Genomic DNA, 16,050 nt, shown 5'->3' with positions numbered 1-16,050 from the left:
CAGGTCTGGCCTTCCTGAAATCCACAGACGTCCCCCAGCCCTGAGGGCTTTCCCAGTGGTAGGGACCCAGGCTCTGGGTCTCTGCCACCTCGGTCTCACTTCCCAGCCGTCTTCCGAGAGAGAACTGCCTGGCTTTCGTCAGTGATGTTAATCATATTTGCTGTAAATAGTCACTGACCTATAATTGTGGCCTATTAACTGTGTTTCCCTCTTTCATTTGCACACATGAAGTTTGCCCTACTTCCAGAAGGCAAATTACAGGTTGGAAATCAGAACATTTCAAAGAGGGGCGAAGAGGTTGGAGCAGAGCGACGGCTCCATAACGAAGTGTCCAGTGATAACGTCCACGCTGAGTCAAGACCGTGTCGGCCGCATTCGCTCACTCAGGTAACGGGTTCAGGGGACCTGGGGGTGGGATGGGGGGCATCTCAGGTTGGGCTCCTCTCTGCAGGCCATGGCTCCCGAGCCTCAAGACGTGGCTGCACAGATAGCTGACAGCTGGAGGTGCAGTGGGCCATTGTTCTCCTGTGGACATTCATGGGCACTGGCTGGGCATTCGATGCCATTGGGCTTATTGTCTGAGCGAGCTGGAAGGAGATGGGACGGGGTGGGAGTGGGAGGATTAACAGCCTCCAAACTGATGTTCTCGACTTCCCGTCACAGCTGGCACAGGGGACAGTGAAAGGACAGGGGTTATCCCTAAAGCTGCAAAATTGTGTCCTTTCTCTCTGTGTCGAAAAAATTTGCCAGCCTGAATGCTACTTTTTGGACCTGGGTCATGGGAAAGACTTTCAGAGACTTTTAGCCATAAAAAAAGACCGCGGATACGATCAGGTGTGGTGTCTTGGGTGGGGTTGGCAGGTTACGAAGGCAAATGCCTGCGGGGGCCGGACCCGCAGCGGGAATGCGTGTGCCAGACCGAGGAGGCAGGGGAGAACTGTACTCACGTCTTCACTCGCTTAGCAGACACTTTAATGCCACTTGCTTCGCACCGGGCGCTGTTTTAACCTCTGTAAATATCAACTCATTTCATGTCCATAGCGACCTTGTGCGGTGGGCGCTATTATTATTGCCATTCTACGGATGAGAAAACTGAGCAGAGAGAGGTTAGGAGACGTGCCCAAGGTCCCTCAGCGAGCTGTGAGCCAGGTAGAGCCGGGGGCGGGGTGGGGTCTGGGGTCGGCAAGCCGGAGCCAGCCCTGCCTCCAGCCCTGGCCCCTGCAGAGGGACAGCTGCACCCCAGCTCCAGACTTTCCATTTTTTTTTTCCTAAGGAGTTGGAAATCCATAATTGTATGTGAGATCTCCTAATTTTAAAAAGTTGACTTTAATTTTGTAAACATTGCGTAGGTCAAAGAAAATACTGAATTTGGCCTGAAGGATATGGGTGTGCAACCCCTGCCCTGTGTGAGGAAAAGGGGCCAAGGAGGGAAAGAGGAGGGAGGAGAAAAGGAGAGAAGAGGAAAGGGGTTCGGAGCCAAAAGCCAGCCTATGATGACCACTGTTCATTCAACGAGCATTTTATTAAGCTCTACTGTATGCTATGTCCTGCTGGTGCTGAGGGGAGAGATTTGAATGAGGTGTGGACACTGGCTCCAGGAAGAGCTTGTGACTGTATCTCACCTGGCCTGCGCTGTGGCAGGTAGAGAGAGTCCCTTGGCTGTGGCTCTGGGACCTGAGCTCACCTAGCTGAGCCCAGCTCTCTGCCATCTTTGGCAGGTGGGTGGGATCCCTCCAATATTCTCTTGCTTCCCAACTCTGAGACGGGGGATGAGTGGGCGGCGCTTTCTCTGCCCACTTGTCTTTTTAGAGGCACAACTGGCCATGCCAAGCCTGGTGTTGGTCCCTCTGAAACGTGCAGGGCCCCACCGCCAGATCCCTAAGCTTGCCACCAGGTTCTCTGACATTCAGGAGCTTGGTCACTTCTCCCTCTGCCCTGGGCCTGTAATTCTGGGAGCTGCCGCTAGGGGGCGGGGGACGATGTTGCCGGTGTCACGCAACCCTAGACGGAGTTGCTGAGAAAAGCAGGATCCGCTCACGGCGCCAGGCGCCAGCTTTGTCTCCAGTGACCTGCCTTTAAGCCTGGGTGCCCAGCATCCTTCACCAGGAAAGGCGTGGGAGCCTGCAGTGGTCCCACGTCCTAGAACACAGACGCAGCGAGGTGGGCGGCGCGCACGAGACAGAGGACAGGTCTCCGCTGCCCCAGTTCCCCCTCCCCGCCACCCTCTTCCCCCAAGCCGAGAACCTCGTCGAATTGACTGATTCATTCCTGGTGACTTCTGCAGCCCCTGCTTCCGTACCTACACCTTGAACTTGCATTAAGTTTTAATTAAAGCCGTTTCACTGGCCTTGCCCTTGGCTAAATGCAGCTGTGGGCACAGGGCACATAGATATTTAATACTCTGCCTCTCCCCGCTGAAGGCGCAGGGTGCCCAAGGGTGTACCCGAGCCGTGCCCGCTCACAGCGATCCGCGCGCTCGCTTAAGTGTGCCCACAGGCCCCAGGCGGGAGGCCGCGCAATAACTATTCATTGCCCTGGGTTAAGTGTGCCCAGGGGCACCCGTAAACTCAATGCAGTGATTAGCGATTGCTCCCGGTGAAGGCTGCCCGAGGTCTCGCGGAATGTCCTCCGCCCTAAATATAGCCTCCGCGCGGGGGCCTTAAAGGGCACGGCGTTTTTTGCTGCTCACTGGATCTCGTCTTCTTTTCTTCTTTAAGCAGAATAGTTTCTCTCCTACTTTACAGCCCAGCCTCCAGGGGCGTCCCTGCCTTCCTCCGGCTTGCCGCCGAGCTGAGAGGCACGGGGCTTGGGAACAGTGGGACAGCTTGGAAGGCGGCAGGGGGAGATGCGGAATCCTCTTCTCTCACCAAACCTCATGCATCCACCCCGGTCCTTCCTCCTGGCTCCCCAAGGTCCCGATGGCGTCTGTGCCTCGCCAGCTGTGCCGGGGACCTCAGCTTCCCCCTTGGTGGGGCAGAGGGCGGCAGCTGAGGCAACGACATTTCCCTGGGTCTGTTGACACTCGAGTCCCGGAACATAAATGATTTTCTTGTCTTAATGAGCAAACAACCCCGCCGCTCTGCGCTCTCGCCGGCCTCCTGCTGGGGTAATTGCCAGCGCTTATGTGCTCAGGCAGAAATGTTTACTCACTCACCTTTGCTTACCACTTGCCAGGAGACTTTGCTTCCTCTTTGTTCTGCAGGTCTCCCTGTCCCTGCCCCTGGGAAGCACCAGCGGACAGGTGGCGCAGGAGCAACTTTCCAGAAGGTTCTGCCAGCCAGTGCTTGGGGGCAGTCAGAGGCAGGAGGTTTTGACTTCTGTAATCCTTTGGAGAAGGATCAATGAGCGGTGCCGACTCTCTGGGGTCTTTGTCTTGGTGGCTGGAGCTGGAAGCTTCCCCTGGTGTCTGCCGGGCAGTGGCCTGAGGCCATCGGAGAGGAAGCCCGACCGCTTTGGGTGGGCGGCCAGGCTGGGGGCTCCGAGGTCCTTTCCCTGCTAAGATCCTCTCTAGTGACGGGGAGCTCATTCCTTTGCAAGGCCACCTGTTCTCGCACACCTCTTTCCCCGGACTTTCCTTCTGCTGGTCCTGGGTCTGTTCCTTGCAGCCTCCTGTAAGGAGCTGGTCCCTTCTCCGTTTCGTGTCCCTTTGAATATTTGAAGTCGCCTTCCTCTTCCTCAAGTGTTTTCCTGAACTCCTCCTGGTCCTCCTAGGGTAGCGTCTGGGGACTCCTCTTTGCACCCCTCCCACCGAGGCCCTACTTTTAGTCAAGGCCCGGATTGCCAATGTCCCGCTGAAGCCTGGCAAATGGGACCGAGGACAGGACTCCAGTTGCACCTGGCTGGGTGGCGTATGGGTGGTCTGGGTGGCATCGCTAGCAGGGGTGATGGTGCATTCTTTCTTTCAGCCACATAGCGCGCCTACTATGTGCCAAGCCCTCCCGCAAGGGGTCTGCTCCCCTAACGTATAAGGAGCTCAGTGTCCAGTTTGCCTTCCTCGCTGAGCGGCCTGCCGCCATGCCTCCTTGTCCTGCCCAACCCCCTTGCGGCCTGAGTGTCCCCTCAAGTGTACTTTCTCCTTGACCCCCCGGCGACTGTATCTCCTTGGCCAGACCGCTTACGAGTGTGTCCTGTTTCTCTAGACCCCGTGGCTGCTGTCCCTTTCAGGGAAGCTGGCGGCTTCTCTGGGACACGCCAGCCTGATGGCATTGCGCATGTGCGTCAACACCACCACGACTGCTGTCTGAAGCGAGACCTTCTCAGAGGCGCGAGGTCAGTGCTGGGCAGCAGCCCTGCTGTGGCGGGGGAGGGGGGTGGTCTCTTGCAGGGGGCGTCTCAAGGCATAGCGCCCTCTTTGGGAACAGGTACGAGACCCCGAAGAGCAGTTTCCCGCCCCTCTGGTGCTGATTCAAATGTCCACCTGCGAGACTGGACAGATTTAGGCAGGCAGCTTCGAAAATTGGGCCCCATTAGCGTAAAGCGCTCCGCACGGCAGACGGGGGCTCCTGCAATCACGCATTCAGCTCGTCCTGATGCTGGTGGCAGGAGCGTAATTACCATCTCTTTAAATAGCCCAAAGTTGCCGTGTAAGAGAAGACGGCTCACATGACATTTGCTCCGAGCTCGCTTCCTGCTAAAAATATCCCGGCTAAATAATATTTCCTGGATGCTTCGGAGCAACAGCCCCTGACCTGGGCTCTGTGACACTCAGGAAAGTGAGAGGGGGCCCCTGTGGAGGGAGTTTGCTTCTGGAAGGAGCAGTTTCAGAGGCCATCGAGGGCCACTCCTGTCTCGCCAGGTGCCAGACACCTCCCTGGAGCTCCTGGCACTTGGGCTGGGGAGCGGTGACTGTGCCAATTCTTTAGAAGCCTCTCACCCGCCGGGTGAGACTCAGGAGCACCTCTGATGTCCACCCTTCCCGGCTCCATCACTCTCTCGTCCACCTCTGTGTTCCTGCCTCTCCTGGGTACCTTATCCTCATGGTCCCACCCCACCTGTCCTCTTCTTAACCTCTACCTTGACCGTGAATTCCTGCGTCGCTTGGGACAAAGAGACCTTTGCTCTTCCTGGAGGGCAAGAGCGAGTGTGTGTGGAGTGTGCGTGGGAGGGAGCGTGTGCATGAAGAATGGAATCATCTACCAGAGGCCTCCAACCCAGGGGTCTTTGAACTCCTGTGAGGTCCCAAGATGGGCTTCAGGGCACCTGAGAGCAAAGATGGGAGAGGGTCCTGTCGCCTCCGTCAGGCTCTCCAGGGCTCTGTGATCTGACAGCAGTTGGGACCCCTGATCTGGATCCTGTATTGGTGTTAACTATTTTGTTCAGCTTGGGGCCCAGAATCTGGAGGACCACTTCCTGCCTCCAGGGAATTTAAATTCTATGGAACTCTATAGACAGGTGGCTCAAAGACCTTGTCCAGTACAGGTAGATCAGAGAGGACTACGACTTTACATGGTATGGAATGATATCATGGACCAAATTTCGTGATCGGGACTCTGGTGAGTTTAGGGCATCGGGGGTGGTCTTGCCAAGCCCCCAAACAGCTCTTCTCCCATTCGTGATGCTTGAAATCCCTTATTTGGAGACAGATGCTGTCATTTAGCAACTGCGAAGCTGGCTCGAAATGCCCCCGTGAGACAGCCGGCACAGCGAAATTCTTGCTAAAGTGTAAACAACTGATATGAGCTGTGTTTCTTAAGAGCAGCTTTGGTAATGGAGGGGCACCAGGCTAGGTCACGAAGGCTGAAGACAATGTAGGCCGCGATGCGTCTTCAGTTTCCCCGGGGAGCCCTCCCTGCTTGTGGCACCTGCTTCCTCACAAACCCTCACGAATGGCGGGATGCCCCAGGGGTCTGGCATGGCCTCCTTTGTTCTCTTCTTCCTTCATTCGTGTGGACAGTTTCCAGCCCAACACCAAGTAATCTCAGGTCGCCGATTTGCCGAGTGTGCCGTGCTGACCGCGGGCGTGGCCCCTTCTGTCCATGTGCCTGCGACGTGTGGGTTTTCCCAAGTCACGTACCCTTCCCCAGTCCGGTGTCATCCCGGCCGGAGTCAGAGGTCTTCGTTCACATTCCCTGGCAGACGCAATAAAGGTTTCTGCTTTGAGGTTTCTGCAGGCTTGAGCCTGAAATTCCCTGGAGCCCACCAGTCTCGCACCAACACAATCGTGGAAAACAGGTACTTTGTGGTGGCCGGCTTCCTGGTGGCTGGGGTGCTCCCGGTCCAGCTCAGTGTCCTGATTTTGGGATCGGCTGTCCTGCTCCTTCCAGAGGCCGCTTCTCCCTTGGGCCACTGACACCATGGGAAGCCAGAGACGCGGAGAGCAGATCTGTGGGGCCGGCTGAAATCAGAACTTTGCCACTTATGCCTCTAAGGCTTGACACTCTTGCCAGGGCGGCCCCATGGGAGGACAGCAACTCATTCCTCGTCGCCCCACAGCAATGCCAGGGGGCCCAAGGAGCCCTGGGGATGCAGCTCTCTGTAGGGGAGCCCTGAGCCTGGGATTGGCTGCGATGGCTGTCTTTGGTTTTTAGAAAGTGCAGGGCTCCTTCCGGAGTGCGGGTGAGTGGGTCGGCCTGAGGGCGTGCTTGCCGGAACAGGCACGCTCCACGCGAGCCCCTCTTTCCCCAGCCTCGTGCTTCTTTCTCGAGTGACAAGGCTTTCTCTTCCTGGCCCTGACAAGTCCCACACCCAGCCAGGTGAGCGGTGGTGTCAGGCCCGCTGGCTGGAGCTGGCATGGGATCTAAGCGGCGTTCACTCAAACGTCAAAAGCCAAAGCAGCAGCAACAAGCGTTTACTTCAGGCCCAAGGAAGAGAAAGGATTACGATCGGGGGCGTAGATTCAGACAGGTACCTGAGTTATGTCCTGATCGCGGGGTGGACGCCAGGGGCGTTTATGAGAGAGGGAAGGGAAATAATTGCACGAACGGAAGGAAGGCGTTTCTGTGGGTGCCGCCGAGCTAGGTTCCTCTTCTAAAGAGTGGCCTCCACCGTCGGTCCTTGCAGCCAGGGCGTCTGCCTTCCTGTTAGCGCCACACACAGCTGTTTAGAAGACGGTGTCAGTCTGTCCCCGTCCGAAGGTTATTTGGTCCAGCTCAAACATCCCGAAGGGTCAGGGAGCCAGACGTGCGAGGCCTCTCCTCCGGGATGGCGGCGCCCACTCCGCGTTGAAACGGCCCGCTTTCCATCATTCGTCTCGTCGGTGCCGGTGACGCGTCCCTGGCCCTGGAGTCGCACCTCCGTTTTTCCATCTGCGGGCCCGCGGGAATGGCGGTGCCCGTTGCCAGGACTAGGGGTGGTGGGGTCGGGAGCTTAGCAGAGTTCCCGGCCCCCCGAGGAGCCCAGCGATGTGTCGGGGCCCCAGCCCCTCAGGTCGCTTACGAGGTGGATGAGGCTCCTTGGCAAAGAGAACTGCGCGATGTGACGTGTTTTTTTTTTTTTTCTTTACTCAAAGCGAACCCTCTTCTAAACGTGGTGTGTGTCCTCCATGCCAGGATCCCGGGATTCGTATCTTAAAAGGGGTTTTCAGTGAAAGCGCGGCTACCAGACAACCTGGTATTCACAAAACCACCGGGAGCAAAACCCATTGAAATACAGCATGAGGAAATACACATAATTCACAAATGATGTCGATCACTTTCATCTTCGACTTCCTAACTGTCCTCAATAGAAGACAGACGAGAAGGAGATTTAACTCAGATGTTAATAGTGCAAGAATGCCCCGTTACCAGGATATGATGTTTCGGTGCTGCATAAAAATGTAATTATATTCAGAACTATATTTAAAGATTAAAAGGGGGACTGCCTACCACATCTAGCCCCAAATTCAGAATTAGAAACAAAGCAAAATGCGGGTGTGTGGGGAGGGGATGAGTTCTAACAGTCTGCTAAAAATGGAAGTGTTTTTTGAAAGTTTTTACACATTTCGGCTGTTTTTGTTTTAATGGTTTCCTGCAGCGATGACATTGATTTGGGAAAGGGAGGGCTAGAACTTTACCCGGCACACATTCACTGAGCACTTGCCCTGTGGGAGGCCCCGTGCGAGGCTCGGGAGGGGACAGAGGCCACCGGATTCGGTCCTTGCTCTTGTTCAGTGCCCAGTCTGGCAGGGGAGAGAAGAAACGTCTAGAGAATTATAATGGACGGCACTGGGGCTTGGGGGACATGCCAAGGAGCAGATGACCTTTGTCCTGGGCTTTGAAGAGAGAGTTGGTCCTTGATAGGGACACGGTAAATAAAATACAAAAATAGCTGGGCAATATAATAATAAGAACATTTCAGGGAGACTTTCTGGCCTCTCCAGAAAGATCTGTACGGGGAAAGAATGTTCTCTTCCTCGTTTGTCTAATTTAATATCAGCGGCCAGAATGGATCTCTCCCCTCTTGGTTCCCAGTCCACCTTCGCTGCACCCCCCCCCGGCCCCCTCCCCGCAGCTTCTAGCTCTTTCTATTCCTATTATAGTTATTGGTGCACGTTCCCGTCCCTCCCGCTAGTCTGCGAACTCCTCGCGATCAGGGGCTGTGTCTTCTTCCGCATTTCATTCTTCAAGGGCCTCATCAAACTGCCTTGCCCTTGGTAAGCACTTAATACATGCTCGTTGGACTGAATTTTTACTAGGTAGTCTTTAAAATGTTTTAGGCAAAGAACATTTCTCCGTGTAAATATGTGACTAATATGCTGGAATATTAATGCACTACAATTGCCTAAGTGCTTGGTAGTTAGATTTTTTTTTTTTTTTTAATCTTCGCTCCCCTCCGCCCAAAAGAAAAGTGGTTAGAACATATAGGAGAAATCCTAATTATTAAACAACAGAGATGTCGAGTACGGTGGAGGCGAGGGACTATCGGGCCTGGAGAAGAGAAGCCAAGAGGGTTTAGCTGTCACTGTTACACGTTACTGACAAAAACGCCTCTAGGGGTCAGGCCGGGAGTGTGACCGAGTGGGGGCGGGAAAACCCTGGCTCAAGTACAGGAGGATAAAGGCTGCAAAGCTGTGTAGGAGACAATGGGAAGTCGTGGGGACTCCGAGAACTGGCAGCCACTGGACCGGCTAGAGAAAAGCCCCCCGGCCCCCGCCCCCTTACCTGGAGCTGATTCTTGCTTCCTTCGCTTCCTTCGTAGGGAAGCAGGGCCGTGCGGCCACATCTTCTGATTTTCCAGAAAAAGCTGGTTTTGAAATTTTGTCTGTTAATTTGAAAAATATTTAAAACCCTCTGCAGGCCAAAGCAAACATGTGTTTGACCTGGGAGCCAGAATTTGCAAGCTTTAAGCCAGCGGTTCTCAAAATCGGAGGCAGTGTGTTTTTACCTCCCAGGGGACATTTAACAATGTCTGGAGATGTTTTTGATGGTCACAACTCGGGGGGATGCTACTGTATCCTGTGGCTAAAGGCCAGAGATGCTGCTAGACACCCTACAAAAGCGGTCCGCAACCTTTCTGGCACCAGGGACCGGTGCTCCTATGAGAATCTGGTGTCTGATGATCCGAGGTGGAGCTGAGGCGGTGATGCTGGTGCTGGGGAGCGGCTGCAGATACAGATGAAGCTTCTCTCACTGGCCCCCCACTCACCTCCTGCTGTGTGGCCCAGTTCCTAACAGGCCACTGACCGGTACTGGCCTGCAGCCTGGAGGTCGAGGACCCCCACCCTGCAGTGGGCAGGAGGCCTCTCCCATGCACAAAAAGAGCGATCTGGCCCAGAACGTCAGCAGAGTAGAGGCCAATTCTGGTTTGTGTGGTTTGTGGAGCTGGGCCGATGGAAAAGAGGAAAACTGCTGGTGACCTCAAGCAGGGGCAGGGCGTCGGGGCCAGGTGCTCTTTGCAGAAATTCTGTGATTCAGTTTCAGAAATAGATTCTGATACCCACATATTCTCAAAAAGGACTTCAGCTCCGAGGTCTGTGAAATGTAGCCAGTGAAAACAGCCCCTGACCCAATGCTTGAACTCGATGTCCCCAAACCTCTGTTTCCCCACCTGTAAAGAGGGGTGGGTGTGGCTTCTCCAGCAGGGTGTCAGAGGATTTTGCTTCCTTAGGAGGAGGCTGACCTCTGCTTCCTTTCTGGAAGGCCAGGAAAGGAGTTGCCTGCCTCAACTCATATGAAGGATTGCTCCCCGCCCCCACCCCCAGGACCTGAGACCCGTCCGGCAGGAAAGCCTTCTGCTGCCTCGTCCCTGTTCCAAGTTGCAGGACCAGCTGCCGTGGAGGACTGTGGGAAGGGTTTCTCGGAGCTTTACCTGCCAGCCTTTCGATGGACTGGCGGGTGCATGGGCATCGCCCTGTCTTCTACCCACGGTCTCCTTGGAAAGGCCTCTCCCTCATGAGGCCTTGGCGGACCCTTTCTCTCCCCACTGGTTTTCCAAAGGGAGCCCCACTCCGACCTCTGACCACGCCTTCTCCTCCTCAGCTTCAGAACACTCCTCAGAGAAAGTGGGGGACCCCAGAGCTCCCACCCAAGGGCAGTCCCTCTCCCAGCTGTCCTACCTGGCTCATAGCCTCTCAGGGCCTTGAGACCCCATAAAAGGAGGGGAGGGTCAGCACATGCAAATGGAAGGAGGGAAACTGAGGCATGGAGTCCAGGAGCTCGGCGCGGAGAACCAGCCGGCGGTCACAGCTCCCCAAGGCCCTTATCTGGGCCGTGATCCTCAGGGTGGCCGAAGCCCACATCCTGTTATTTCTGATGCTTTTCCTCTCTTCGCTGCTCCTTCGCTGAAGAAGGAGCTTGGACCATCTCTGCAAACAGCCAAACCTGGATGTATACCGTCTCCCTTTTTCCCAGAGCAATGCAAGATCGGCATGGTCCATAGACTCCCCCAGGAAAAGTGGGGTTACTCGGACACCCCTGCCTTTAGCCACACTGTCCACAGAGTCCAGAGGACCTCCTCCTCAGCCACCTCACCAGGGTCTGAACAGTCTGAAGTGTCCCCAGTCTCAAGGCCATCTGTCACCTAACAGACAGGATGGTCTAGGAGCCACAGGGCCTGAGCAGGACCCGGCCCAGCCACCAGGAAGGCCCCTCCTGCCGGGAGGGTTGTCAGGGGGAGGTGCGGCTGCAACTGAGCCTTTGCAGGGGGTCCCGGCCAGGCCAGACAGGAGGTCCTCCATGCCCAGCCCCACTGCAGAGATGCTGGGTTCCTGTTGTCCCCCCAGAGAGCCCCATGAAACATCCTCCATAACGGAGGCCACGGGGCCACCCAGGAAGGGAGCCAGAGGGTACCTGGGCCCGTTATTTTCAGAACCAAGTCGGCACACGGAGGGGCTGGGACTCATCTTCCTGCTGAAGCCGATGGACGCCACAATCACTGCCCTAAGAGGGAAGATTTCCAAGGTGCGGCGGCAGCAGCCAGGCCCTGTGCCTGTCCGAGGGCCTCGCAGCGTGGGGAGGCCCAGGGTGGGCCCGGCAGCCCCTCCCAGCTCTCACTGCTGAGTGGCTGCCAGCAGAGAGCAGCCGCCTGGCTCTCCTCAGGAAAGCCCCGGGCCCCTGCCTCCAGGAAGTCCACAGCCGCATCGTGGGAGGGGCAAGGGGAGCCCGAGACGCAGAGCAGCGCCGCCGCTAACTGGTGGAACAGGCTGAGTCCGGGGCTGCACACGTGGCCAGCAAACTCAGGGCCTGTGGGCTCCCATGGTCATGGCTTCGCCAGGGGACGCCCGGCAGGAGCTGACGGCCTGCATTCCCAGCCAGCCCTGAAAGTCACAGGCCTCCTGAGCTTCAGAATATTGTAGAGGGGCTTGTGAGCGGCCCCCTCCCTGGGACCCCAAGTGTGAAGGAGTGTGGCGGGCAGAGTTGGGGCATGCCTTGCCTCTTGGACCACCCCCCCACCAGGCGCTGGTCCCGGCGTTGAATGGGGGAGGGAAGGGTCCCTGGCTCTGCAGCCGGGCTGCTGTGCTTCCGGTCCTAGCCTCTCTGCTCATTCACGGTGCGACCCTGGGCCGAGGCACTAACCTTTTTGTGCCTCGGTTTCCCGATCAGTCACATACTTCCTCCCCAGCTGGGCGATTAGGGGTCAGTGAGGAAATGGCCACGAAGCCTTTGATTCGGCCCGAACTCCTCCCCCTCGAGCCATCCTTGTTATGGCTTCAGAATGCGCAAACAGAGCACTGGGTTCCCAGCCAAGGGGCTGAGGAGACGTTGGGTTGGCTCGTCCCACACCACCACCCCCCCCCTCGGAGAGCAAGGAAAGCCTTGAGCCACAGTGCGCAGTGCAGACCTCTCTGCGGGGTGGCGGTGCCGAGATCTGTGGTGTGAGACACCCCTCCCCCGGGCCTCCGGGGGCCATGACCCCGGGTCTCTAAAGGACCCCATGGGAGGAGAGGAGTAAGAAGTGTCACTGCTGGGTTTTCCTGACTTAACCACCCCCTCGCCCTGGTTCCTATGGCAGCAGCTGGCACCCCGCCTGGCTCTGACGGCTCCGGTGACCCCGTTGACCTCCGGGGACACCAGCACCCTCCAGCTCCCTGGCCCAGGAGCGCAGCGGGGGCCTGAGCCCAGGCAGCACTCAGTCCTCCTCCCGCCCCCTTCAGGACGGGCCGGTCACTGGCAGAGGGACTTGAAACGCAGCCAGGGCGAGGAGGCCCCGTCAGCAACGCCCCGGCTGGCGAAACAAATAAATAAATAAATAATCAGGGTTGTCTTGGCTGATAAACGGTCTCTACCTCCAGGACGGCTGCTCCCCCGCCCCCCCCCTTCCTCCTCCGGGCAGATCCATCCCAGCAAAAGCTTAATAGCCCCATTTAAGGCTTTTCCTTTTCAGCACGGAATTGAGCTGCTCCTGCCATTACGAGGTTTTCAGCTTCTCCCTGAAATCAAATTACTGACTCCATTTAATTTTTTAAAAGCTCGGATGATTTCCCTTCTTGAATCGGAGCCGTGACTCCAAGGCCAGCCCCTCCCATCTCCCCCCTCCCCCACCCCCCACCCCCTGCCCTGCCCCGCACCAGGCAGGTCTCCTGAGGGTGGCCGCTGCCTGGGGACTGGACGGGCAGCCCCCATGCCAGGGCAAGCCTGACACCTAGAGGGGAAGCCAGCAGGAGGAGGCCCAAGACTTGGGCCACTGCCTGGACACCTGGCCGCGTGGCCTGGACTGGGGAGGGAGGAAGACCTTGACCTCCCCTGGGCCCGGGTCAGCTCACAAGAGTCCCCTGTTTAGGGGCTAGGTCTTCGGAGGCTGGTGGGGAGGGTGGTCAGAACCCAGTGCTGACGCCGTGGGCTCACGGGCGGCTGGTTCCCCAGGCCCCCAGTCGCCTCCTTGAGTGTGAATCCTGGACCCCATCACTCGACAGAGGTTTATGCAGCGCATCCTCCGTGCCAGGCCCTGTGCCAGCTCTGGGAAGGGAAGAGTGAATCGGACAGAGAAAGGCCCTCGTGTGGAGCAAAAGTTCGCGTGCACACGTGTGAGTGTATGTGCACGTGTGAAGGGGGATGGTGGAGACGTCCTATAATCACATGTGTGGACCGTCGCGGACGACGCCAAGTGCTCTAAAGAAACCCAAAGATGCAACTTGAATGGGGCTGGGTTGTGGGCCGCTCCGGGTGGGACGGCCGAGATGCCCCTCTGAGGAGGTAAACCTGGAAAGAGCTGGGGGTTGGGGTGGGGCATCGGGCAGAGGGACAGCAATAGCAAGGGCCCCGGGAGGGCTGGAGGGAAAGAAAGAAGCCGCGGAAGCTGGCGGAGCAAGCAGGAGGGAGCGAAGGGGGCTGGGGGCGTGGGCCTGCGGGGCCCGAAGGCCGCGGCAGGGGCCCAGATTTCATTCTGGTTTTGAAAAGCTGGCCAGAACGTGGAGATCCTCAGCGAGGGGATTGGCCCGGTGTGCCCTGGGCGAGCCAGGTCAACTCACCCTGCCGGAAGGAAAGGCGACTCAAAGGGCCCTTCTTTGGGGGCTCGTGCCACTCCTGTCCAACGTGCAGGTGGCCCAGTGGAGGTGGCTGCCAGTGATATTTGACACCTGTCACATCTCCCACCCCACAGCACTGGCCCGCAGTCTCCGTCTGTCTGTCTCTGTCTTTCTGTCTCTGTCTCTCTGCCTGTGTCTCTGCCTCTGTCTCTCTGTCTCTCTCTGTCCCTGCCTGCCCCCCCCCCCCCATCCACTTTCCCCCTTCTCTACCTCTGCAGAGCCACCCAGCTTTGGGACCTCACAGACCAGAGGAGCCCACCCCCGAGAAAGCGCTGTAAACCAGGGCTGACGCTTTGCCAAGTCCTCCTCACGTTTAACCACCCTGCGCCGTGGGGGAGGAGACAGAAGGAACGGAGTTAATGAACTCGCCGGGCTGCACCTGGCACGCATGGCGATCTGCGCGGCGGCGGGGCCTGGGCATCGGCCGCCTGGACTCTCTTCCCGGCTCCGAGCACTGCGAGCTGGGACAAACCACTTTGCTTCGCTCGGCTCCGTGTCGACTCAAAACCAGGACAGTGTGTTTAATCAGAAGGTGCTCTGACTCTTGTTCTCCCTCGAGAGGGGACAACTCCAGACCCGTGGCCAGGAGTCCAGGTCTGCTAGGGCCTGGGCGGCCCCTGTGCCCGATCCCAGGGCCGTGCGTGCACGCGTGTGAGTGTTTTTCCTGCCCGGAGACCTCCAGTTTTCCTGCTGAGACCTCCCAGGCTTTGCAGTCATTCGTTTGTGGCTGACGGCTGAGTGTCTGCCGTGAGGGAGATCTCTGCAGCGCGTGGCTCTTCCCATCCGGGTCAGCTCCCTGCTGGCTGGATGTCAGACCACCTGGGACATAGGGTGCTTAGACAAGGTGCCTCTCCACCCTGAGCAGCTCGGAGTCTCATCTCCCCCGCCCCTCCCCCCCCCCCCGGCCCATGACTCCGTGTAAAGTCCAGGGTCTGTGACACATTTAGTACCCTTCTCCCCTACTACGCAGCGCGGCCAGTGGCCCATTTTCCCTTTTGGATTTTCCTCCTTGAGCACAGAGCTGATTTTCACGCCCAGCCCCATCCAGGCTCATCGTTTTTCCCTTGTCGAAGGTCTCAAATTCCCAGATTTTCGATGTGTTCCCTCTGCGGACTTCTCCATCACAACACGCTCTTCCCGCCTTAGCTGCAAGTCTCTGCTGGGTATTTTAACATCACTTAAACTGGAATTGGAGTCATCAACCTAGTAATCCTCCAAATTACTGCATAACCAGAGGGGCCATGATGGGAAGGGCTTTCTTCCGGGTGTCCTGCCCAAGATGTGTGACCTTGAACAAACCAATCCACTTCTCTGAGCCTCTGTGTTCAGCGTAGGGCAGTCTGGAAACAAGAGTGGATGGCCAGGCCACCTCCAGGCTAGGATAATGTGGGGGTCCATCCTGCGGGGATGGCGTGCCTTGTCCCTGAGCATCCATCCTCCCCAGCTCAACCCACCTCCTGACACCTCCGCTGCTCTGGTCTCTGGGGGTGGGGGCTGTCGGGGACATCAGGCCAAGCCAGCAGGCGGATAAGATGGGGTGGAAGGGACAGACGCTCAGTCACAGGCAGCTGGCCAGAACCCACCACTACCTGCTCCGCAGGTGACCTCGCACCAGCTCCTTCCTCTCTCAAGGCCCAGGCTGAGAGGTCCCACATCCTGGACCTCAAAGTCCTCAGAACAGTGGCTCTCAAGGTAAGGTCCCCGGACCAGTGGCATCGGCTTCACCTGGGACCTTGTTAGAAGTGCAAATTCTGGAGCTCCAACTCAGACCTACTCATCCAGAAACTCGGGGCTGGAGGCTGGCCGTCTGCGTTTTAACATGCTCTCCAGGTGATTCTGACACACATGAAGGTTGGGATTCTTCGAGAATCTGTGCAGGGACCCCGACCGCACCCCTCAAGTCAGAGAATCCCTCTGTCTCCGTAATGATAGTGACACTTTCCACCTCCATCTGCTCCCTGCAGCTAGCTGGTGGTATCCCTCTGAAGAAGAGAGGGAACAGGTCTTCCCCATTAACAGATGAGGAAACTGAGGCTCAGGACCTTGCCCAAGGTCGCACAGCGAAGACGGGCAGAACCAGAGCTTCTCATTCCAAGGCGAGGGCTCTCTTCTGGACGCCTTGGCTTATTAGGCTCCTTAGACCCAAGGAATTAACACCCGTCCAGGGGCCG

The 16,050-nt window shown here is 57.3% G+C and overlaps 1 non-coding gene across 1 annotated transcript; it reads left to right on the top strand.

Annotated features, from left to right (window-relative positions):
- The first annotated feature begins 236 nt into the window (after nt 1-236).
- LOC107513091 lies at nt 237-15,671 on the top strand. Its single transcript, XR_004953330.1, has 4 exons — nt 237-387; nt 4,140-4,269; nt 14,098-14,530; nt 15,480-15,671. It is a non-coding gene; the product is annotated as an uncharacterized LOC107513091 (transcript).
- Nucleotides 15,672-16,050: the final 379 nt, after the last annotated feature.

Source organism: Rousettus aegyptiacus, unplaced genomic scaffold, assembly GCF_014176215.1.
Source record: "Rousettus aegyptiacus isolate mRouAeg1 unplaced genomic scaffold, mRouAeg1.p scaffold_m13_p_1, whole genome shotgun sequence".
Taxonomy (NCBI): domain Eukaryota; kingdom Metazoa; phylum Chordata; class Mammalia; order Chiroptera; family Pteropodidae; genus Rousettus; species Rousettus aegyptiacus.
Note: the sequence above shows the minus strand (reverse complement) of the source record. Positions and strands in the feature narration are given on the sequence as shown.